This window comes from Podarcis cretensis, assembly GCF_951804945.1.
Source record: "Podarcis cretensis genome assembly, chromosome: 3".
Taxonomy (NCBI): Eukaryota; Metazoa; Chordata; class Lepidosauria; order Squamata; family Lacertidae; genus Podarcis; species Podarcis cretensis.
In genome coordinates this window covers 39,005,679-39,029,645 of record NC_137172.1, presented here as the reverse complement: position 1 = coordinate 39,029,645, position 23,967 = coordinate 39,005,679, and the positions used below count along the sequence as shown (strand labels likewise).

At 42.6% G+C, this 23,967-nt stretch overlaps 1 long non-coding RNA gene across 1 annotated transcript in view; it reads left to right on the top strand.

Annotated features, from left to right (window-relative positions):
* The first annotated feature begins 348 nt into the window (after window positions 1–348).
* The window catches only part of LOC307212284, a 49,675-nt gene continuing 26,056 nt past the window's right edge, over window positions 349–23,967 (top strand). The window contains exons 1-2 of the long non-coding RNA XR_013836938.1: window positions 349–431; window positions 1,058–1,118. This is a non-coding gene — a long non-coding RNA (uncharacterized lncRNA). The remainder of the gene's footprint in view (window positions 432–1,057; window positions 1,119–23,967) is intronic.

Here is a 23,967-nt window from a genome sequence, read left to right as displayed (position 1 = left end):
ACACAACTAACTTTCCAGCATGATTTGAATTCCTTCTACTAAATAGTGACAGTCTGGTGATAGCCCTTACTTCAGATCAGGATGGGGCAGTGTCCACCCTGACACATAAGAGAAGCAGGCTGGCTTAGGGGCAACTGTGTCTTACAACAGAAGATAAGGACTAGGAGGCTCAAAAGATACAGATGGAGCTGTCACCACCACTACCACAAAACACACACACACACACACACACACACACACACACACACACACTGTTGCATCTTGCACCTCAGGCAGCTGCTTCTCTCTGCTTCCTTTTAGGGTTTTGATCCTGCCAGGCAGCAGAGCCAGGAAAGACATTTGCCAGGGGCCTTGGATTGCTGAATTTGCCACTCAGAGTTGACAACACTGGGCTAAATAAACCAAATGGTCTCTAACTCTGCTTCCAAAAGGTACATATGCTCAGACTCCAGTAAATTTGCAAGGAAATAAAGTGGCGATGCTCACTTTTCCACTGGCCATTGCTTCTCTCTCTTTATCAGTACCAGTGGTTTTACAGGCATTAGCAGGCGAAGCATAGAGACAAACATTATCCCCTGCTAATATCTAAAGATGAACCTGCTGTTATGTGTACAGTGCTGGGGCTGGCCTGAAGTCATTGGCAATCCTACAGTAGTTGGAGGTCTATAATGAGGGTGGCCAGATACTGCTGAAAGTCCCGCATCTGCACAACTATTCAAGGTGCAAAGCCCTGTCCTCTTTTGCCATCCTATTGATAGCTGCTTTTTTCTGGGGGGACGCAGGGAGACGCGTACCCCTAAACATTTTGTGACTCTATCAGGAGAAGAAACTAATATATATATATATATTTAAATTTCTTCTCTAGCACGGTGAATCGTCAGTTCCATTGCTACCCCCGATGGCAGCCTCATTTCCTGTCACGATGTTTCCTGAGTCTCAGACAGAAGCGAGCATTTAATGTATGAAGTAGGAGTTGGAATCTAGCACAGTGATTGGTCAGTTTTGTTGTTACCAACTCTGATGGTAACTTCCTTTCCTTGTGTTTCCTGAGTTTCAGACAGAACCCAACTTCACGCCAATATGGAGGTTACTGTGAGCTGTCAGCTGTGTAATATGAGGTAATGCATGTTCTTTGTACTTTTGTCCATTTACTGTATTTATTTTTCCCGATTGGAGCTATGAAATGGTGATTTTCTTGAGTCAAAATGAGAGTACCCCTAAACTTTTTTTAAAAAAAGAAAGAAAAAAGAAGCAGCACTGGGTCTAATCATCCGGACATTTACAGCACAATGCTATACATGTTCCCACTATGGGACTTAATCCCAGGTGACTGTATATAGCAGGGGTGGGTAACCCCAGTCCCAGGGGCCGGATATGTTCCACCCACAAGTGATTCCTCCCCCTCCAAGACCCCACCAATGTTGCACTGTTCAGACACCAGATACTTCCTTCATATAGTGCAGCCGCCACCATTATGGTGTTGCCTCTGGCAGGACTTCCCCAGCTGCAAGGCAGAGCCAGCCAGAAGAGGAATTTCCTTCCCACGCTGATCCAGACTGTATATATGCTATACTGTTAAAGGACATTCTAAGGACATTCTTTCTCTTAAAGAATTCTGGGCACTGTAGCTTGCCGCTCACAGAGTTACGATTCCCAGTAATCCTTAACAAACAGCAATGCCCAGGATCCCATGAGGTAAAGAATGTGCTTCAGTGTGTTAGAATTCCTGCTCCATGATTGCAGTCATGGGATTTTTGTCTTTCACATGATGGTATATGTTTTGACTCCACAGAGTGGGAAGTGACAGAGACAGGATGTTTGTGTTACTGTGTTCCGTGAAGTGGGACTATTGTCCTTTGTTCTTTTTCTCTTTGCTGTCTGATGCTAGAGAGAGAGGGAGCCATGTTGCAGTGCTCCGTGTGTGTGTTTATAAGTAAATAAAGTAGATTAGCCAAAATGCTGAGTTGCTGAGGTCTGTCACGCAATGCTGTGCAAACTCTGCGGATCCCTAAGTGTGCTGGTGTTGGTTGGCATTAGTCGCTGTGATTTTCGGGCTGAAGAAAGCTAATGAAGCTCCCGAACGATCGACCAGGAGGGAGAGAACATGCCAGCTGGGCATGTGTCTCTGCCAGTGTCCTACTCGAGTGTAGGCTGAACTCCTGACACAATGTGCATTAAAGGTATAGCAGGTGCACAACCCCTGGATTAGTAATTGGCACATGGATTCCCATATATCTCAGAGATTCAAAGTTCCTGGAAATTTTGAAACCATAGAGTTTCTCCTACTTTAAGTTGGGAACAGCGGTGCTTCTCCACTTGGGTGAGGTGCTGTTCTGCCCCCTGAAGTAATGGCCTCATTTGTATCATGGCTGGGCCAGCTCTGAGTAGCACAAAATAGGTAGCGCAAGGAGGGCCTGGAGGTCATGCCACACCATAGTTGCATCCCCATTTGCAATGTTCCAAGGCCTAGAGGCTTCTAGGCAAGACCAGCACTGCCCATAAGCCTAGATGTGTTTTGCATTGGACCCTGAACTGGCTGGAGTCTGGTCCAAGATGCATTGCTGATGGTGGACTCCCCAAAACCCAGTATTTTGCAGCAGCTGCTTGCAACCTCAGCTGACCATGTTAACCAACCTGAAAGTGTCAGTTATCAAGTTTCATGGTATCCCGTCTGATCCAAGGATGCCCAGCAACAGAACCCAACGGATAGGAGGTCTTATTTTGTTTTCATTTTATAATTTGGCAGCCAGAGTTGAGCATTAAGCAAAGTTATCAGAGGAGCTCATTGCGCACTGTGTGCAGGGGTGTGGGTTCTATTAAAAATCCATTTGGGAAGAATTTGCCGAGCCCGCCAAGCGGGAGAGTGAATGCAAGCAAAATAAAATTGTTTACAAATTCAAACAATTATTCATGAAAGGTTATTTTGCTGTATTAGCTCAGCTGTACAGACAGTGTGGGGGTTAAGAAAAGAATCTATTAATAGCTCAATAAGAGAAGTGACAGCTGTGCCATTTTCTTTAGGTTCTCTGTAGCCAGCGGTAAAACCCACATCTTTTATAGTGTTATTAAGCATATTTTCAGATGGATGGAACACTCTCAAGAGCACATCTCCACAAAGCTGATTTATTTTTTAAAAAAACCACTCTAGTCTTCTTTTCTTTGTAAAATAAACAGCTTGTAAGCACCTCCCTCCAGTAAGATGCACTGAAATAGTTCAAACTGCAAGACAGTTCAAGTTACTAAAATCAGATTCATATATTAAAACCAAGAGCAAGGCAAAACAATTCAGTATAAAACAGGGAGACAGACCTTTAAACCAAAAGCTCTGCAAATAAAAAGGTGTTAGTACCTATATTGAAGCTTAAAAGGCAGAGGATGTGGTGTAACTAAGCTTTGCTCAGAATAGATCCATTGATGCTAATGGACCTAACTTATCCATGCTTACCTTTTGCCTTGTGCTTTCTGGGCATAGGTCCACACTTTAAAGTTCAGTGTTTGAGCGCCAGGGCTTTTTTCAGCCAGAACTTGCCAGAACTCAGTTCTGGTGCCTCTCAGGTGGGTGCCATTGCCATTATAAGAGAACAAGGACATTGTTCGTGGTGAGTTCCAGCACTTCTTTTTCCCCGCCCTTTTTTAAGCCCTGGAGCTTTCCCCGCAAAAACCTGCTCTTTAAAGCTGAAACACAACAAATGGCAAATCAGGTTTTCTGAGAATTGCCATTTGCTTTGATTCAGTGGTAAAGAGTGGGTTTTTGTGGAGAAAGTGTCAGAGGAGGAGGAGGAGGAGGAGAAGGAGGAGGAGGAGGAGGAGAAGAAGAAGAAGAAGAAGAAGAAGAAGAAGAAGAAGAAGAAGAAGAAGAAGGGGCTTTAAAGTGTGGCCCATGCCTAGAAAGCCAGGAGGAAAGGTAAGTGTGAATAAGCCCTTAGCCTTGTTCGTTAGTTTCAGTGGATCTTAGTTGAAAGCAACCAACCCTGAGAGGAAGTTCCACAACCTGAGTGGCACAACAGAAAACCCCCTTTCTCTCATGCCAGTCAATTATACTTCTAAAAAGTGATGGGTTACATAGAAATCAGGCAGGAGGACACAACCTATAACAAGTACTGTCACCTTCTGCATTCTGGAAGTAAGACGCATGGACATCCTAATTTAATTTTGTAAGTAAATACAAATTGCATTGTAAGCCTTCTTAGGAGAGTTTAACTATGGAAAGGTGGCATGCAAATAAATGATGCTGATGATAGCGATTGTGAACTGAAGGGGAGCATTACAAGCCACTGGGAATCACATTCTGAATCAAGGAATCACAAACTTCAGTGACATCACCGTGGGAAAGTGGTTTCTACCTACAATCCTAGAGAGCAGAGCAGTGGCGTAATAATAATAATAATAATAATTTATACCACGCCCATCTGGCTGGGCCTCCCCAGCCACTCTAGGCGGCTTACATAAAAACCAAAAATACAGTAAAATATCACACGTTAAAAACTTCCCTGAACAGGGCTGCCTTAAGATGTCTTCTGAATGTCAGGTAGTTGTTTATCACTTTGACATCTGCTGGAAGGGCGTTCCACAGGGCGGGCGCCACTACCGAGAAGGCCCTCTGCCTGGTTCCCTGTAGCTTTGCTTCTCGCATTGAGGGAACCGCCAGAAGGCCCTCGGTGCTGGACCTCAGCGTCCGGGCAGAATAATGGGGGTGGAGACGCTCCTTCAGGTATACTGGACCGAGGCCATTTAGGGCTTTAAAGGTCAGCACCAACACTTTGAATTGTGCTCGGAAACATACTGGAAGCCAATGTAGGTCTTTCAAGACCGGTGTTATATGGTCTCGGCGGCCGCTCTCAGTCTAGCTGCCGCATTCTGGATTAGTTGTAGTTTCCGAGTCACCTTCAAAGGTAGCCCCACGTAGAGTGCATTGCAGTAGTCCAAGCGGGAGATAACCAGAGCATGCACCACTCTGGCGAGACAGTCCGCAGGCAGATAGGGTCTCAGCCTACGTACCAGATGGAGCTGGTAAACAGCTGCCCTGGACACAGATTTGTCCTGTGCTTCCATGGACAGCTGTGAGTCCAAAATGACTCCCAGGCTGCGCACCTGGTCCTTCAGGGGCACAGTTACCCCATTCAGGACCAGGGAATCCTCCACACCTGCCCGCCTCCTGTCCCCCAAAAACAGTACTTCTGTCTTGTCAGGATTCAACCTCAATCTGTAGCGTGGGTTGTCAGCACCCGGGGCAAGGCAAGTAATTTGCGCCCCCTAACCCGTGGATTTGCGCCCCCTAACCCTAACCCCCAGATGTTGCGCCCGGTGCGGCCAGCCCCCCTGCACCCCCACGCTACACCACTGGGGCAGGGGTGGAGAAATTGTGGTCCTCCTGTTGTTGTTGGCCACCAACTCCCATCATCCCTGCTCAGTGAACCAGTGAACATACTGACTAAAGCTGGAGTCTAACAGGCTCCCCACTCCTCTTGATGGCAGACAGACCAATGATCTGACTCAGTAAAAGGCTGCTTCACGCGTTCATATATGCTCGAGCTGGCTTCATAATCCATTTTATTTATTTATTCAAGCAGAGTTATAGTCCGCCTTTTTATTGCATCCATGATTTTCAGGGAGGCTAATAACAAACATTAAACAACTATAAAATCCATGCATAAAATGTAATAAATACAAAACAGCAAAGGCATGAAAAGGATGCAGCACATAAAAGCAGCTGAAAACAGAGAGGTCAGCTGGATAATGATCTCTGTATCTATCTATACATCTATGCACTAGTCAGATCACATACACTGCAATGTGTTCTGTTCTGGGCACCACAGTTTCAGAAGGATACAGGCAAACTGGAATAGGTTCAGAGGGGGGCAATGAAGGTGGCTTGCAGTATGGAAAATAAGTGAAAGAAGCTGAGTATGTTTAGCCTAGTGAAGAAAGTGAGAACATGTTAGTATTCTGCAGATACCTGAAAGACTGCCACAATGAAGAAGGTAAAGATCTGTTCTCTACTGCCCCAAACAAGAGGACTAGATCTAGTGGGCTTACGTTGCAGGCTAAACTTTAGGAGAAAGTTATTGACAGTAAGAGCAGGTCAACAACATAAAACCAACTTCATAGGGTGGCTTTCTCTCATTGGAAATCTTCAAACAGAAAGTGAGCAGCCATCTACTAGGGATTCTTTATTCCAGGGATTGGACTAGATCATGGGATCACAGAATTGTAGAGTTGGAAGGGTCATCTCGTCCAGTCTCCTGAAATGCAGGAACATCAACTAAAGCATCCATGATAGATAACCATCCAACCTCTGCTTAAAAGTCCACTACCTTCCGAGGGAGAGCGTTCCACTGTCAAACAGCTTTTAACACCAGAAAATTCTTCTTGGTGTTTAGTCAGAATCTCATTTCTTGTAACTTGAAGCCGTTGGTTCAGGTTCTACTTTCTGGAGCAGGAGAAAACAAGCTGATCTCCAAGACCCCTTCCAGCTTAGAATTCTATGATTCTACCACTTTCTGTGCTGCATAATGACTTCTTGCACTTCTGCTGTGCCAGCCCTGTTGATGGTAGATAGCACCTCCAGTGCATCAGTGTTGCCATGTGATTACAATATTGGGACTCAGCCGACATTGATGGAAGACCATGATGATTTGTGACATCCTGTGAAAGTTGCAGTGCATTGCTGATCCCATGCTCCTGCTGGTGTACCAATGCCTTGAATGAGGCGGTAAAAGGAAGTCAAGTCCACATAACATTCGCATTCCTGGGGGGGGGGTATATAATTTAAAATATTTAATGTGGGTGGGTGGGAGCAAAAAGTTATTTTAACCAAAGCAGTTTATGGGCAAGATGACCTAATACGTCTTTTCCATTTCCAAAGTCTCTCAACCTACCCTAAGTTTACCATTAAGGAATCACATGCAAATTTAATTAAGTATTTAACGTTTTCCTTCCTGTAGCTCTCCGCCTCATCAACTCTTCATCTCATTTCAAATCTCAGCTGACTCTCTTTTCTCTCTGACTCATGTTTCACTCCCCCTGTGCTATTATCCCAGTAATTGTATGATTTAATTCTCTCAAATGTTTTGGGTTTTCTCTTTATGGGAAAGTTGTAATGCTGCATATTAGCCTTGCTAATGCTTGGTTTTTAGCCTGCACACAAGGCAATTTGGTGCCGGGCCCTTTGACCTCTGGAGACCTTCGTTCAGATTAGGGCAACAATAAGAATGAATGTGGTCGATTTATTCTTCTGTAGGGAAAGGCCTATTTTAGAGTCAGTCATGGTTTATTCATATGAATTCCAAGACACTGAGTGCTGAGGCATCAGCCTGAGAGTCACAGTGGTACTACTTGGAGAGCCAAATCCAAACACTTACCTAGCCAGAATTGACAGCTTGTGTTACATGCCGACAACTCTAGGTGGCTGCCTAGAGCAGTATGTTGAGCAGTATGTTTTTGCTGCTGCAAGGGATGGAACGGACTCCTATCCCTTTTCAGTCAGTGGTGGCACTGATGAAATATAGTGAGGAAGACAGTTAGGAACATACCTGCCATACACTCTTTCAGGCCATTGGTCCATCCTGCTCAGTGTTGTCTGCATTTACTGGCAGTTGCTCTCCAGGCGTTCAGGCAAGGGTTTCTTCCAATCTTACCTGAAGATACCAGGTGTTGGACCTGGGACCTTCTGCAAGCAGAGGAGGAGGTCTACCACTGAGCTACAGCCCATCCTCCAGCTTCTGAGTGGGCAGGCCTGTTTTGCACACTCAAAGTATTGACATCCTTTGGTAAGCAATGGGCTCCTGTGACTTTCATCCCCATATGTGCAATGGGAACTTACTCTTGGCTTATTTTCATTCTGTGGTGGCCCCATAAATAGATGGCAATATGTATGAGCCTAAAAAAGGCTCTCCAGCCCTTACTCTTTCTAAATGTAAAAGGTCATTTCCACAGACTAGACAAACTGTCCCGGACAGAGTTCTTAAGATCTATGATTCATGGGAGAACCACATTCACACAGCTCATCCTCAGTACAGTGGTACCTCAGTTTACAAACACCTCAGGTTACAAACACTTCAGGTTACAGACTCCGCTAACCTGGAAGTACTACCTCGGGTTAAGAACTTTACCTCAGGATGAGAACAGAAATGGTGTGACAGCAACGGGAGGCCCCATTAGCTAAAGTGGTACCTCAGGTTAAGAATGTTTCAGGTTAAGAACGGACCTCCGGAACGAATTAAGTTTGTAACCAGAGGTACCACTGTACAAGGCCCCTTGTGAAAACAGGATGCTGGATTAGATGGGCCTTTGACCTGCTCCAGCAAGGGCTCTTCTAGCGTTCTCATGCAATATGCATTATGTGCACCTAAAATGCAACACGTAAATGTGCCAAATAAGTGTTTGAAAACATGCCTCACACAGGAACACTCTTCAGAGAGACGGGATCACTTGCAGCTCCCTCTTGAGTGTACGGTTGATGGCAATGGTTGGTTTGGAGCTGTGCAATCTGTTTACTTCATATGCCAACAGGCAACAGGTATGGCAAAGCAGGTGGAAGCCAGAGAAACATATCTCTGACCAAATCCGACCTACCTGTATTGGCATATAGGTGGTAGTAGCTGTCCTGATATGCAAAGCAGGAACAAGATGCTAGCAAGGATCCAGGAGCAAAGCTAAGCTAAGTGCATAATTATATGGTACTTGGGGTAATTTTCCTTTTCCTCTGAAAATGCACATTGGCTCTGATTTTCCTATCTGCAGATTGTAAGCTCATAATTAGCAGCAAATTACTCACACAAGTGGCAAATTTTTGTGCTTTCAAGTAAACAGACAAAATACCCGCAGTTCTCAAATTGCCTCTTGGTGCTGCAGACACCTGGCTCTTTCCGGCCTCATCCAGTCCACGTGTTGGGGAAAGTGGGGGGAAATGAGATGGGGGGGGGGAGGGATAAGGAGGAAACGTCTTTTCTCAAGTAGCTTACAGAAGAGTGCTTCAAATATAACTTCAGGGGAAACAGCCGTGACTTCCTTAAAACCACACTGGGGGTGTGTCATGGCAGTTGTCCCTTGAGAAACAGCGGCTGGAATTGTTTTCGCTGCCGAGTCACAGCATGCCAGTGAAACAGGGGGGAGGGGACAGCCTAACATCCCCCCCCCCAGTTGCTAGATGAAATGAAATCCACAGAGAAACAGACTGCAGGGAATCTGTGCCTGGTTTGACTGGGGAGTAAAATGGATGCAAAGTTCTCTTTCATCTTCAAGTTCTACCTAACTTGAGATCTCTGGAGAAAGCTTGTTTTCATACATGAGACAGAGAGGGGATGAGCAAGCAAGTGAGGGAGGGGCTGAGCATAAACTGAAGCTAGAATTCAGCAATGTAACAGCTTCACTGTAGCAAAAGGTCTAAGGCCTGTCTAAGGTGGCCATCTTCACTGTACTTCCACTCCTGTGTAGCTACTTGCAGCTTTTTCTCAACCTTCTTAATGTACTTGATAAAGTTGCCAGTTGCTGAAGACACTCAGTTCTGTTTCTAAATAATAGCTGAAACAGTTGAGGCTGTGTAGTCTCTGGTCCTGGATGCAGTGGTGAGGTGGATGAGGATTAGCAAGATGAGCTTGGAATCCTGGCAAGATGGAGGCACTGGGGGGGAGTAGTTCCTGACACCCTCAAATTTTTGAGCTTTTCGTTTAGGAAGACCCCAAAGTCTCCCCCTAGAATAATGATTTTAAACTTTTGGAACTCTTTCTGCTGCTTTTTCCATTACATTTTTGCACCTGAAAACCAGGACATGTCAAGAATTTTCCTGACGTGTGGAAAGCCTAATAGTGCCTGAGCTAGAAGCTGCAGTTAGTGCAGAATGCTGCAGCATGATTGCTGACAGGAGTGAGATATAATATAATACAGCATATAATACCTGTGTCCAGAGATCTGCACTGGTTGCTGATTTGCTAGCAAACCAGGTTCAAGGTGTTGCTATTACTATACAAAGACTTTAATAACTTGAGCCCAGTCTACCCCTGAGATCTCCTTACTACAAATCTGCCCTCTCACCTGGCACTATTACAGGTGCCACATTGATAAGAAATTGATCTTTTGGTGTGGGGTACCTTCACTGTGCACTTTCCAGCATCTGCTATAGACCTTATCACTAGACAGATATTTGGAATGCAGATGTGTTTTTAGTTTATCGATGGTTTAAATTTTATGAATGCTTTAATAGTTTTTACTAATAAAAACAGTGTATTGTTTTTGTAAACTGTATTGTTTTTGTAAACAGCTTTGAGGTTTTCTACAATCAAGCAGCATATGAATTTTATGAAAACAAACAAACAAACAAACAAACAAACAAACAAACAAACAAACAAACAAGACCCCTGTTTGGTTGATTAATGCCAGCACCTGGAAGGAAAGATATGGCCTCAGCCAAGTATACCTGAAGGAGCATCTCCACCCCCATCGTTCAGCCCAGACACTGAGATCCAGCTCTGAGGGCCTTCTAGCAGTTCCCTCACTGTGAGAAGTGAGGTTACAGGGAACCAGGCAGAGGGCCTTCTCTGTAGTGGTGCTCGCCCTGTGAAATGCCCTCCGAACAGATGCCAAGGAAATAAACAACTATCTGACATTTAGAAGGCATCTGAGGGCAGCCCTGTTTAGGGAGGTTTTAAATGTTTGATGTTTTATTGTGTCTTTAATATCCTGCTGGGGAAGTGGCTGGGGAAGCCTTGCCAGATGGGTGGGGTATAAGTAAGAAATAATAATAATAATAATAATAATAATAATAATAATAATAATAAAGTTCAAAGAAGAACAATGAAAATGAGCCAATGGTTAACCACTGTGTGTGGCTGCTGTATGGTCTGGATTCACAAAGACTATCTAGGCAAGGTGTATATATGAGTGCACACTTTTAAACACAAGGAAGTCGCCTTGTATTGAGTCAGACCATTCGTCCATCTGACTCAGTACTGGCTACACTGATTGATGAAGCCTCTCCAGGATTTCAGACAGGAGTTCCTGTCTACTTGGAGATGCCAGGCATTAAGCCTGGGACCTTCTGAATGCAAAGCAGATGCTCTACCATTGAACTACAACCCTTCCCACTTTGTTGATAATTGTGTAAGGTATTTGGAGGAGGCTGTGTGTGTGTGTGTGTGTGTGTCGGACTCAGCACATGCAACTGGAGCATTTATAAAAGGGATAAGTTCACAGTGGGTATGTCTTCAGGTCCCCACACTCCACTCCCAGGAACAGAAGCACTTCACGATGGCATCTAATCCAAACAATTTGTATGTGGCTTGATCTGAATCCCCACTGGTTCCTTGCTCAGCTACACTTCATTGCCAGAGCAAGCTACATCAGAACAGGGGATCATCTGGTCTGCTGACAGAAGGGCAAGCTATGCACTCAGCCGTTTGCCAATCCTAAACAGCCTGCCTGCTGCACAAACAAAGCAGTAAGGATGGCAAAGCGCCGTTGCAGTTTCAGCGCTGCTGGAAATTTCAGGAATGAACAAGCCCAATACCCTAATCTGTTTGGCAAGTGGCAAAGTACCAATGAGGTAAGGGGAAAACAAGATTATGGGCAGATGGCCTGGCGCTGCCATCCTTTGCTTTACTTAATATTAATATGCATGCCATGCTTGCAAGGGAAAAAGGCAGGATGAAACAATTAATCTGGAGCATCCAGCCAAAGAAAGGCAATAGGAGTCGCAATCTGCATGCAATTCAATTACTTGCTTTTTATACCCACCCCCCGCCTTAACCAAAATGATAAAGTTAAATTTTCAGATAGGTTTGTTAGTTCCTGATCTAAAGTTTGTTTCTGGGACTTAATAGTGCCAGTGCTGGACAGATCTTCACGCTCCGCCCCTACTTTGAACTCTCAGCTCAGAAGGAGATGATACTGTAGCTTCTATGGCTCATACTTAGAGGAGAGCATAGATAGCAGCCGGAAAAAATTATGTGGGAACCCATTTATCTTTTTCTCTGGTCTATACCAGAGAAATAAACCAATGTATTTATGTGGCATTCATGTTCAGTCAGGTGCTTCCTAAATAATCAAATAACACGATTGCCTGGTTGCCTCATCTTCTAGAAAGTTTGGAAGAAATAGAAATAGTTCAACAACTCCTCCTAAAGAGGCCTTTTCAGAAATATGAAACAACCAGCCAGTTCTAGACTTAGACGGTTCCTTTCATTGTGTTAATATAGCCTGTCCCAACCTTGTGCCCAAGACCAATATACTGATACTTGGGTGCTAATGTGAATTATGAGGAGAATGAGCAAACCTTGCCAGATGTAGAAGCAGAGTCCCTGGAATCCACGTCTGTATATAGTGAGATACATGCCAGAACATGTAACCTATGCAAAACTATTAAACCAGCTGGTCCTTCAGGAATCTGGAGTCACCCCCCCCCCTTTGGTGTTGAAATTTATTGCTTATTCCTATACATTATTTTTTTCTGCTTTCAAATAGTTCTAAGATCTTGGATAATTTCACAGATGCATAATTTATGGAAATAAATATGCATTTTAAAAAGCCCCTATGGCTGTACTAAAATAAATCCAGGAATGCAGATTTAATAAGTTCACAGATAATAAACATACTATCAACCTATTAACACAGCCTTCCTCAACCAGGTAACTTCCCGATTACCTGGACCTTACTGTGGGTGTCTGCTGTAGACCTCCATGGCAGACTGAAGAATTGGTTGATGCCTTCTCACAGCAGATTACCAAACATTTGAAAAGAAGAGATATAGTAGTCATGAGCGATTTCAACTACCCGATATTTGTTGGAACTCAAACTCTCTCAAGAATGTAAGGTTCAACAAATTACTCCATTGCCTCACCAACAATTTCATTTCCCAGAAGGTAGAAGAAGCAACAAGGGGGTCATCTATCTATCCCTGGTTCCTACCAGCAGGGAGGAACTGATTGACAAAGTGGAAGTCCTGGGAACCTTGGAAGAAAGTGATCATGTCCTCTTGGGTTTCATGATACAGAGGCAAGGGAAAGCTGTTTGTAGTCGGACATGCACTGTGTGTAGTCGGACATGCATTGTGGAGAGCCAGTGTGGTGTAGTGGTTAAGAGCAGTAGTCTTGTAATCTGGTGAACCGGGTTCGCGTCTCCGCTCCTCCACACGCAGCTGCTGGGTGACCTTGGGCTAGTCACACTTCTCTGAAGTCTCTCAGCCCCACTCACCTCACAGAGTGTTTGTTGTGGGGGAGGAAGGGAAAGGAGAATGTTAGCCGCTTTGAGACTCCTTCGGGTAGCGATAAAGCGGGATATCAAATCCAAACTCTTCTTCTTCTTCTGGACTTTAAGAAGACTGATTTCAAAAAGCTTAAGGAACTACTAGGTGAGATCCCATGGTCAGAAATACTCAGTGAGAAGGCAGTCCAAGATGGGAGTTTCTTATGCAAACAGTTCCAACAAGAAAGAGAATTGGGAGGCATCTAAAGAAACTGGTGTCTGTATAAGGAGCATACAGATGAGCTGAGATATAAGAAGGGCATATATAAGAAATGGAAGAGGAAATCACAAAGGAAGAGTATACACGAGTAGCCAACTGTCACAGGGAGAAGGTCAGGTGGGCCAAAGCTCAGAATGTGCTCAGGTTTCCAAGAAAGGTTAAAAATAATAATGAATGGTTGCTTCAGCTGTGTTTGAAGCAAGAGGAAGAATAAGCAAGTAGTAGGTTCTCTGCGTGGAGGAGAAGAAATGCTATTGCGTGACAGAGAGAAAGCAGAAGTGCTCAACACCTACTGTGCCCAACCTGGTGATGCAAGGAGGGAGCTGCAGCCCAAGATCAGGCTTTAAATAAATTCAGTTCTCCAGAGACTGGTGAGCTGCACTAAAGGAGCTTGTGGATGTAATCTCAGAGCTTCTATCTAGAATTTTTGAGAATTCTTGGAGAACATGTAAGATCCCGGCAGAGGTAGGGAAATGTTGTCTTCAAAAAAGGGGAGAAAGAAGACCCAGGTAACTACTGACTGGCCAGCTTGATGTTGATACCAGGAAAGGTCTTAAGACAGATAATTAAAAAGTCAGACTGTGAGCACCTAGAAAAGGATACTGTGATTACTAAGACCCAGCAAGGGTTTCTCAAAAACAAGTTATGCCAGACAAATCTCATTTCTTTTTTTGACTTTGTCAGTCAGCTATATGTAGAAAATTATTCAAAACATCCACTCCAAGATAATACCCAACAATTCCGTTTTCTATAAACCAATATTTTATTCAGTCCTCAAACCCAAATATTGTAAGTTCATTTACTTTTTCAAACAAAAAACCTATAGGGAGTTTCCAATATTTAGTAAATATTGACAATGATTTTTCTCTGATTAAACACATCAACTTTGCCATCTCAGCTAAGTTCAATGATTTTAACAACCATTCCTTCATGGTAAGTAATGAAGAATCTTTCCATGATTGTGCATATAAAAGTCTCATCCTTGTGATTGTGTATTGAAATAATGTTCTATAGTCTTTTTCTAATTGTATATCCATTTTTCCTAGCAGGAAAAGTTCTGGCTTCAACTGAATGTTAAACTTCAAAATCTTCTGCATCAGTGTATGTATTTGTATCCAAAATTTCTTGGCTTTTTTACAAGTCCACCAAGCATGATAAAATGCCCCTTCATGTTTTTCACACTTCCAGGAAATATTTGGAACATTTTTATACATTCTAAATAATTTCACCACAGTTAGACACCATCAATGCATCATTTTATAAAAAAATCTTTAAAATCATAGCACAATGTAAATTTTATCCCTTCAATCTATATATGTTCCCACTGTTTCATCTGTATATTACAACCAGTTTTTTTGCCAATATCATGCATTCTTTAAATTGCTCTTGAATTTCAGATTTCGACAAAAGTTTATACATTTTCACAATAACATGTTCATCATCTGTACAAAACTATATTTCAAAATTTGGCCTTCTTTGTTCTATACCAAAAGTCTTTTTATCCATCTTGAATCCCTCTGTTAGTTGTAAATGAGAAAGCCACTGGAAGCTATAACCTTCTACTATTAACTGTTCCCTTGTTTTAATTTTACAATCTCCTTGACTCTGCTCTAATAGCTCTTGATAGGTCAACCATTTCTCTTTGCCTTTCTCCTCTTTTGTACAAAAAGCTTATTGTGGTGAAATCCACAAGGGAGTCTTTATACATAACCTAGCTTTATATCTATTCCAAATTCTTAATATGGCACATCTAATAAAGTGATTTTTGAAATCCACATTAATTTTGATGTCGTACCACACGTATCCATGCCACCCAAATTTTAAATCATGTTCAAGTGTCATTTTTTGGAGAGAGTATGTTTGGAACTGGGTTACCTGAAAGACTGTCTCACCCCCTTATATAGCCAATTGATTAATGCACTCTGGAGAGGAGGGCCTCCTGCAGATATAATTTATCAGGAAGTCCATTTCACACAATGCCAGAATTGGGTATTTTGTATTTTACACCTGCTCCTTGGAATTCCCTCCCCTTGAATATTAGGTATGAATAATCTCTGTCGCTTTTTTGGCACCTACTGAAGACCTTCCATTTTCAACAAAACTTTTAGGTTGAGATCTTTCTCAGTCTGCATCCTTACTGGAATTAATTTTAAGAAGCTGTCCTGGGCTCCATTGGAAGTACAGGTGGGATATAAATCTAATAAATAAATAAATGTGTCTTATAAATGTCCAGCCAAATGAATGAATACGGAAGATATTTTTTTTTTTTTAAAGTAAGCACTCGAGTCTCTGAGAATATAATACAATGATCATTGTGTCATGATGGGTGGCTCAATACATACCTAAACATAGAAAATGCTGGGGTGAGTTGGAAATTGGAACAGATAACAGGTAACATTAAAGCATTAAGCACCTCTTAGTTGAATCAATGTTGTATTTCCATCTAGTGAAGTGTGTTTAGTTCCCGATTTCTTTGCTTCAAACAAAAATATATTAGAACTACAGAGGCTCTAGAGACAGTTGACAAAAATTATTAGAGACATGAAAAGCCTATTGTGTAAGGGGAGAGTGAAACACTGGGACCATTTGCTTTACAAAGTAGATGAATGAAAGTAGACGTGATGAAGGAGCACAATTAATGGTATAGAAAAGTAAACTAAGAACTCCAACTTAATATATTTGTTAATCCCGGCAGGAAGGGGCAGTCAGTGGAATGAGAGAAGTGATGATCAAAGGACAGCCTTTCTTTTTCTTTTTTTTTTAACACAATACATAATTAACTCTTGGGACTCCCTGTCACAAAATATCACTGAAACCAGAAACTTTGAATAATTTCTTCTTTTTTAAAAAAATAAAATAAAATTCCAGGGATATAGAAAATATCCATGTTCAGCTGAGGCAGGAAACATACAAAGAGGTATAAAATGTAGAAAACTTGAGCAAGACACCAAATGGGCAGAAGATGTACATAAATTTAAACTGTGAAAGATGGGATGTGATCTAAGTAAAGCACATTCGAGCCCCATTTATTTCAATGGGAAAATGAAGCACTGTGAGATCCCAGAAGTGGGTTCATACCTGGGGCTCAGCTGGACCCATCCTCTTTGAAAACCCACCATTAGCTTTACTGACTTGTTCCAGCTCTCCCCACTGTGATTGGCCAAGGCCTTTTCATGACCCTATACAAATTCCCAATTCTTATTCACAGACTTGATGCAACAAGGGGCCAAACTTGACAGTACTTTAAAAGTGCAACTGCATTTGCATACCTTTACAATTAGTTAAGGGACCCAGGTGGCACTGTGGTCTAAACCACTGAGCCTAGGGCTTCTCGATCAGAAGGTCGGCGGTTCGAACCCCTGCAATGGGGTGAGCTCCTGTTGCTCGATCCCTGCTCCTGCCAACCTAGCAGTTTGAAAGCACACCAGTGCAAGTAGATAAATAGGTGCCGCTCTGGCGGGAAGGTAAATGGCGTTTCTGTGCGCTGCTCTGGTTTTGCCAGAAGCAGCTTAGTCATGCTGGCCACATGACCCGGAAAAACTGTCTGCGAACAAACGTCAGCTCCCTTGGCCTGTAAAGCGAGATGAGCGCCGCAACCCCAGAGTTGTTCGCGACTGGACTTAACTGTCAGGGGTCCTTTACCTTTTAACAATTAGATGGTTGGTTGGTTAGTTTTAGGAATAACAGCCCCAAGAGTCCCCTGATCTAATGTCTCCCCTCTCCATGTGCTGTGAATGCACCTATGCTTATTTTTGTGTAAAGGACATATATACTTGTGTAACTGCAGACTACATATTAAATCTTTTGGCTGTGTTCACATGTTCCTGACTTACTGTGGTTTAATGAGCAAGTTCAGGGGAGATCCAGGTTGGTGGCAGCACTCCTACAGGCACATGATTCTGCCAGGAGGAGGCCATGGTCTCTGTGCCTTCACCTCCATGAACTACTGCTGATTAGACAGAGGAAGTCTGAGAGTGAAGAAAATAATCAAACTGTCTTCATAACTCTTGCCTCTTTCTTGATGGGCTTCCTACTTCACACTCACAGCTTAGGTATTATCACTTCTTTGCAAGATTGTTTACATTTCTGATTAAAAGCTAAAGGTTGCATTCTGCTGGCTTGAAGAGCTTTTGTTAAAGTTCTGTATGTTTCACAAGCTGACCAAAGCAGTCAGAGGTAAGCACCACTGAGTTATATGGAGCATATTCCCAGGTAACTCTGCATAGGGTGTGTGTGTGTGTGTGTGTGTGTGTGTGTGTGTGTGTGTGTGTAAGTAAGTAATGGCACTCTATACATAGAGATATAATAGATTGAAACACTTGCATGACTTTCCTTTGGGAGCATGGTTCTGAAGGCTGTCATGCTAAGCTCCTGCATCTGTATCTAAATGTACCGTATATGGTTTTATTAGTTTTTCAAAGAATCATGAGAACAAAACCCCTTTAACAAACATTCCCTTGCCCGCTCCCACAAAACACAGAATCCTATGGGAAAATATTATTCAAAAGTTTCAAATGTGAAAATGTGAGTCCTGTGGATATCACTGTATTTGATGTTCTATTGAGTATATGATAAAAGGATACCATGTCTCTATATAATCTATCCTCGCCTCTCTTTCCAGCTAAGGTTTTAACTTCCTAGTCAGTTTCCCCCCTGAAAGTGCTATGGGCCAAACTTTCTGCTTCCATTGTGACATTTGCAAATTCTAAAGATTTCCAGTTTGGGGCAACAAGTTGCTGAACTGCTACTTTAAAAAAAACACCGACTGATTTCTTTGTATCTCAATTTGACATTTTTTTTAAAAAAGATTGTTAACAATACTAAAATTGGGGAACAAAGAACATTTTTTTCTGATCAAACTTATTTCATCAACAACATTCTCCCCAAATAGTTGTAAGTTGTCACATGCCCACCATTTATGTTCAGTGATTCCAACCTTTTCACACACTTTTCAGCAAAGAGGAGAAATAGCCTTGTTAATATGACTGCAGTTGAAGGGTATTAAATGTCACCTGTGTAGAAGCTTCAGAGTATTTTTTTAAAAAAATATTGTCTTTAAGAGCTACTTGGCCCACAAGCTCTCCCAATCTACCACCTCAATCACTGTCTCTGGATCTGATTCCCAAGTATGTTTTATCAAATTTGTTTGGCCTAATTGCATGACACTTACAATCAAATTTTCAAATGGTGTGCAATGTCTAGAAGTGTGGGCAAAACATTCTGGATTTGTTAGCATCTATATCTATCTAAAGAAATTCAACCCAGTAGCGAATGGCATGGTGGATGGCAGTGCTCATGTGACCTCCTGACAGCTGAGTCACTGCTGCTTTCCAGAGGGAGGGGAGGGCAAGGAGGCAAGGAGGTTGGACGGGTGCAAATGCACCAGTGGAGCCAATCTGGTGCTTCTGCTGATACATTTGCACTGTGCCAACGTCCCCTCTGCCTCACTTCTCTCCCTTCTGATAAGCAGCAATGACTTAGCTGTCAGGGGGTCAGGTGAGTGCAATTGCCCCATAGCTGCTGAGTCAATAAAACCAACTGCATAAGCAAGTGTTACAGGATGTGACAGTTGTTTATTACAAGCACTGGTACTTCAGAATTTCTCACAATACCATTGGGGTCTTCTGTATGTTCTGTGTGTACCTCTGGTCTGTACCAAAGCGAAGAGAATTTCTGGGCTGGCCCACAAGAAGATATTGGGTTGGCTCTTACATGGCAATGATCTTGCCATTTTTAGTAGCCCATTTCTCCTACACCTACATTGACAGACACCACCAATGAAGGACTGCACATTTTTGTCAGCAGTTTCTTGGTTCTGTTCAAGCATCCACTTTTGAGTTGCCCAGCGGGAACAGTACTGCCAAGTGCGAATTGCTCGTGTTACAGTTTTGAGAGTGCCAAAGCAGCAGCTCAGATGGCAGTTTTAATGATGTTAATGACAAAAAGTGAAAGCAATGCAGCTTTTTCACCTGAAGAGTTAAAAGTGCATATTTAATTATTTGCCAACCTGCCTCTTGGCTTCTTTCTACTTGCCCCAGGCAATCACTTAACTGAAGTTTTTGTCTTTCATGAAGATTATTTTTGAGACAATTTTCTCCTGTGGAAAGGCCTTGGATTGACAGCTCTGCCACAAAATAGAATGTTTCAGTCTACAGATGTGGAAGAAAATCGTTAAGAGTTTTTATTGGGTGGCATAGTTCATGGCACTGACAATGCAAGAAATTCTGCTGTTACATATCTTCAGCAATTTTTCTCGCACATTTAAATGCTAGTTCTTATATATAGATTCCTAGAGTCTTTCCCCTCTTTGTTATGCTATTCATCCCTATTTCTTCTCATTACAAGCCGGAAAGGTATGTGGGTGTGATTTTGTGGATATGCCTACTTGCCTGCCCCAATATCACACACACACACACACACACACACACACACACACACTATGCAACGGTATATGTCTCATCTGTTCTGATGTCATAGTAAGTTTGGGTAGCTGAGAGGTAAGGAGAACTTTGAAGATCTTAGAATTTAATGTCCTGGAGTAATTTTCTGTTAATTTAAACTATCAGATGATTATTACCAATAGCTGTGGGCTTTCCAATGACACCTGGGGAATGCAAATTGTTTGAATGGCGTTCATACCCTCTTGAGGAAACTGATGGTCACAAATATACAATATCTATGGCTTAGGACATGTGATTGTGGGTGTGATGCAGAAAATGGGTATAACACAATGTGTCTCAGTTCACCACTGAAATGAATAGGGTTTAAGCACACAGTGAAACCTTTAGATGTAACTCTACAGGAATGGGGAACGTGGACTGGAAATGGGAATGGACTCCAACTCCCACCAGGGTCCAACACTACTTGGAGGGCCACAAGCTACTCATCCCTGATGTAAAGGATGTTATTCTTTCGTGAAGTGCTGCACTTACTTAAAAACGTGTAAGGTGTTGGACATAAATGGGGGGTGGTGTGTGTTTTTTTGTCCAATTTCTTCTACTTCTTTAAATTGAATGCTTTAATAAATAACTTTAATTAGAAGCCTAGAGTTGAGTAATGAATTTTACCTCAATACTTCACTTATCCATGAGTCCTGTTCCTCAGGCTATCAAGTTGCTTGGCGAATGTTAGAAGGTGTGACACACACACACACCCCGTCTCAAGAACACGGCCACTTTGGGATCTACATGTCCCAATTTCAAATATAATTAAAGCAAAGGTAGCAGCTGTTGTTTATGAAAGAGAGAGATGCAAGAGGGTGGGAGCAGGAGGCCCTTTGCATCACCCACTTTCACACACACAAAAATTGTCAGGAAGGTGAAAAGGTGAATTCAGTGCCTTCAGCTGACCCCAGCAAATGGAAAGAGAAACACTGCTCAAGCAGCTTCTTCCAGTGACTTCGTTTTATTTTTATTGCAAGTCATGAGTGTGACTGCTGAAAAAGTGACATGAGATTTACAATGTGTGCATTTCTCATTCGGGGAGAGCATCTTTGAACATACTGAAGCTGCTGCATACCTTGTCGTATACAGAGCTTTCCTTCAAGCCAAAGGACTGTGTATGTGTGTGTATTAGTCCATCTAAGAATGTTCCTACATCACAATAATCGAGCATGTTCTCCTGAGAGGGCTTCTCAACATTAACAGGAGAAGCAGCTCTGATGAAGTCATGAGGAAAAACTGTGTTTGATACCAAGAGTTGGATAGCCGTGTCAAAATACCTGAGATTCCAGAAAATAATCACCAACTGTGTCAGGTGGGGCAGCACAAGCTATGCCACATGGCCTCCTTCTGTCCAATTTTGTTATTTTCTGATTAGCAGAACAGGCCTTGGCTAGCCATGCAAAAGCACCCTAAACCTGCTGTAACTGCAAATGTAAACCCTGGGCTTCTTTCTCTCGGCATATTAAACAGAAGGACGAGGACACGAATTGGGGGGAGCCATCTTGTCCCTTTCCTCTACCACTCTTTGGCACATCTCATTCCCACACCATCTCCAAGCAAACTGTTTCTTGTGAAGTGTCACCATAGGTCTTTTATGTGTAAATATTTCATTTTCCGATAGAGCTTTTTTTGGGGGGGGCGGGGGTGGTGGTGATTATGAATTCTAGATGTGCTGAGGGGCCTTGCTATGCATGAGATGCAGAGGAACAGCAAGGACTTAGCAAGGAGGAAAGGCATCCAAGAATAAGAAACAAGACAGTATGAAGCAAACTACTGATAAAAAGGAAGTGGAGTGAGAACGTTGCTGCCTTTCCATCCATCCTCTTGGGTGATTTTTACAGCCTTGCTTTGGACCCTGATAGGGCCTGACTAGTACACATATAAATCAGCTTTGGACAGAAATGAATGTGGATATCTTCCTCTCTTTGAGCTCCTGTGGGCAGAGGTAACAAATGAACAGGAGGAGTGACTAAAGGAAGCCTTTGGGATGCGAAGCAACACAACCTCACACAAGTGAGTTCAGCACAATTCTTTCCTGTCCAGTATCATCAAGCAGACCTAACCCTATCACGTTGCTCTGGCGGGTGGGGGAGGCATGCATATCCAGCTTTCACAATTAATGTGGATTTGGTGCTCTTCCACAACAAGTCCATTTTTTTAAACAGTTTAAAAACCAGAGTTTTTGCAGTAAGGAAAGGGCAGGGGAATTGCACTGGAAATAGCAGAATAACAAATGATTGATAAGACGCAATATAACCAAAATGCAAACATATCAGGACGCATAAACAGATTCTCTGGAATATAACCCTGTGGTCATTGCTTGCCCTGTGGCGATTCCCCCCCCCCCACTGGAAACCTGCACCCATTTTGTTGTTCTTCAAGACGCCCTTTCCAAAATGGCTTCTCTGTGTTTGTAATACTTCCCAGGCACATCTTCATTGCTTCTGAGATCACCTCGAAGGCAACCCTGTACACTTTTTTCCAGTCTTTTGCTCAGATCCCCGTCCTTGCCCTAGATGGGAGATCACAGCTCTAATACCGCCTTTGTTTCTACATGTGCTTCATGGCTTTCCAAGAAAAAAAGAGGAATTTGTGCTACGGTTGTGCTGATGAGAAGCTGAGCACGGGAATCAGATAACAGAAGTCGTGGCTTTTATTTATCTAAAGATTCGGTGACATACAATTTTCTTTTGAAGCGTGCTTCTACCAGCCAGCAGCGACTAAACAAAAAGAAAGACCTACTCTGCAATGTACAGTGCCCAATTAATTTTTTTTTATACAGCACTGCACAAGAGGAAATTTAAAAAATGGGGTTTTTGGTAAAAAAAATTGTATGTATAATATTACTTAATAATAATAAAGGTAAACAAAGGACACACAGATGTGATAATTCTGACAGTACAACAATCCTAGCCCAGATTTGGGGCTTGCTCACGCTTCCACTTGTCCCCTGCATAAAAAGGTAAAGGTAAAGGGACCCCTGACCATTAGGTCCAGTCGTGACCTACTCTGGGGTTGCAGCGCTTATCTCGTTTTATTGGCCGAGGGAGCCGGCGTACAGCTTCCGGGTCATGTGGCCAGCATGACTAAGCCGCTTCTGGCTAACCAGAGCAGCACACGGAAATGCCGTTTACCTTCCTGCTGGAGCGGTACCTATTTATCTACTTGCACTTTGACGTGTTTTCGAACTACTAGGTTGGCAGGAGCAGGGACCGAGCAAAGGGAGCTCACCCCGTCACAGGGATTCAAACCGTCGACCTTCTGATCGGCAAGCCCTAGGCTCTGTGGTTTAACCTACAGCGCCACCTGCGTCCCTCTGTCCCCTGCATAGAAAGCAGCTAATGGGGGAAAGTGGTGGGGCAAATGAAAGTGTGGGTGAGGCCTAGGCCTGCCTGGTGGGACAGGGCTACTCCTGAATTCCACCCTGCTTGTGAAACCTGCACTAAATGCCATACCCCTCAACCATCCCATTTTGTTTTTGTTTTTTAAATAATATTTATTCAGAATTTTAAAGGTTACAAAAAGAGAAAAAAGAAAAATAATAAAAAGACAAAAAAGACAATCATTAAAAAAAAAGATAAAAAAGAGCAAATCAAACCTTTACATATTTTTCTTTCTTTAACTTATTTCCTTGACCTCCTCACACCTCCCGTTTTTGTATTCTAATTCAAATTGTTAATTCAGCAAATCCTTCCAACCTTGTTTTTATCTTAATAGTTTGTTTTAAAATACTGTAATTTTACATTCTCTCTTTCATCAATTCATTTTTACTTAATCCTTTATGTCATTTCTGCCAAAACCACATAATTTTCTTTTTCAAACATCTTTCTAACAAAATCCTTAATTTTACAATGTTTTTAAAAACCACTTTTACTTTATCCAATTTTAACTCCCATCCAAGCCTAAATATCTATACTTATTCTTAAGACGTTTCCCTAAGGTCAAAAAAGATTCCATTCCACGAATTTCCCAACTCTCATTAAAAAAAAACAAAAAACAAATTTTGTTATATACACTTTAAGTTCCCAATTTCCATTCCACCAAATCCCCTCCCCGGTTTTGGTCCCC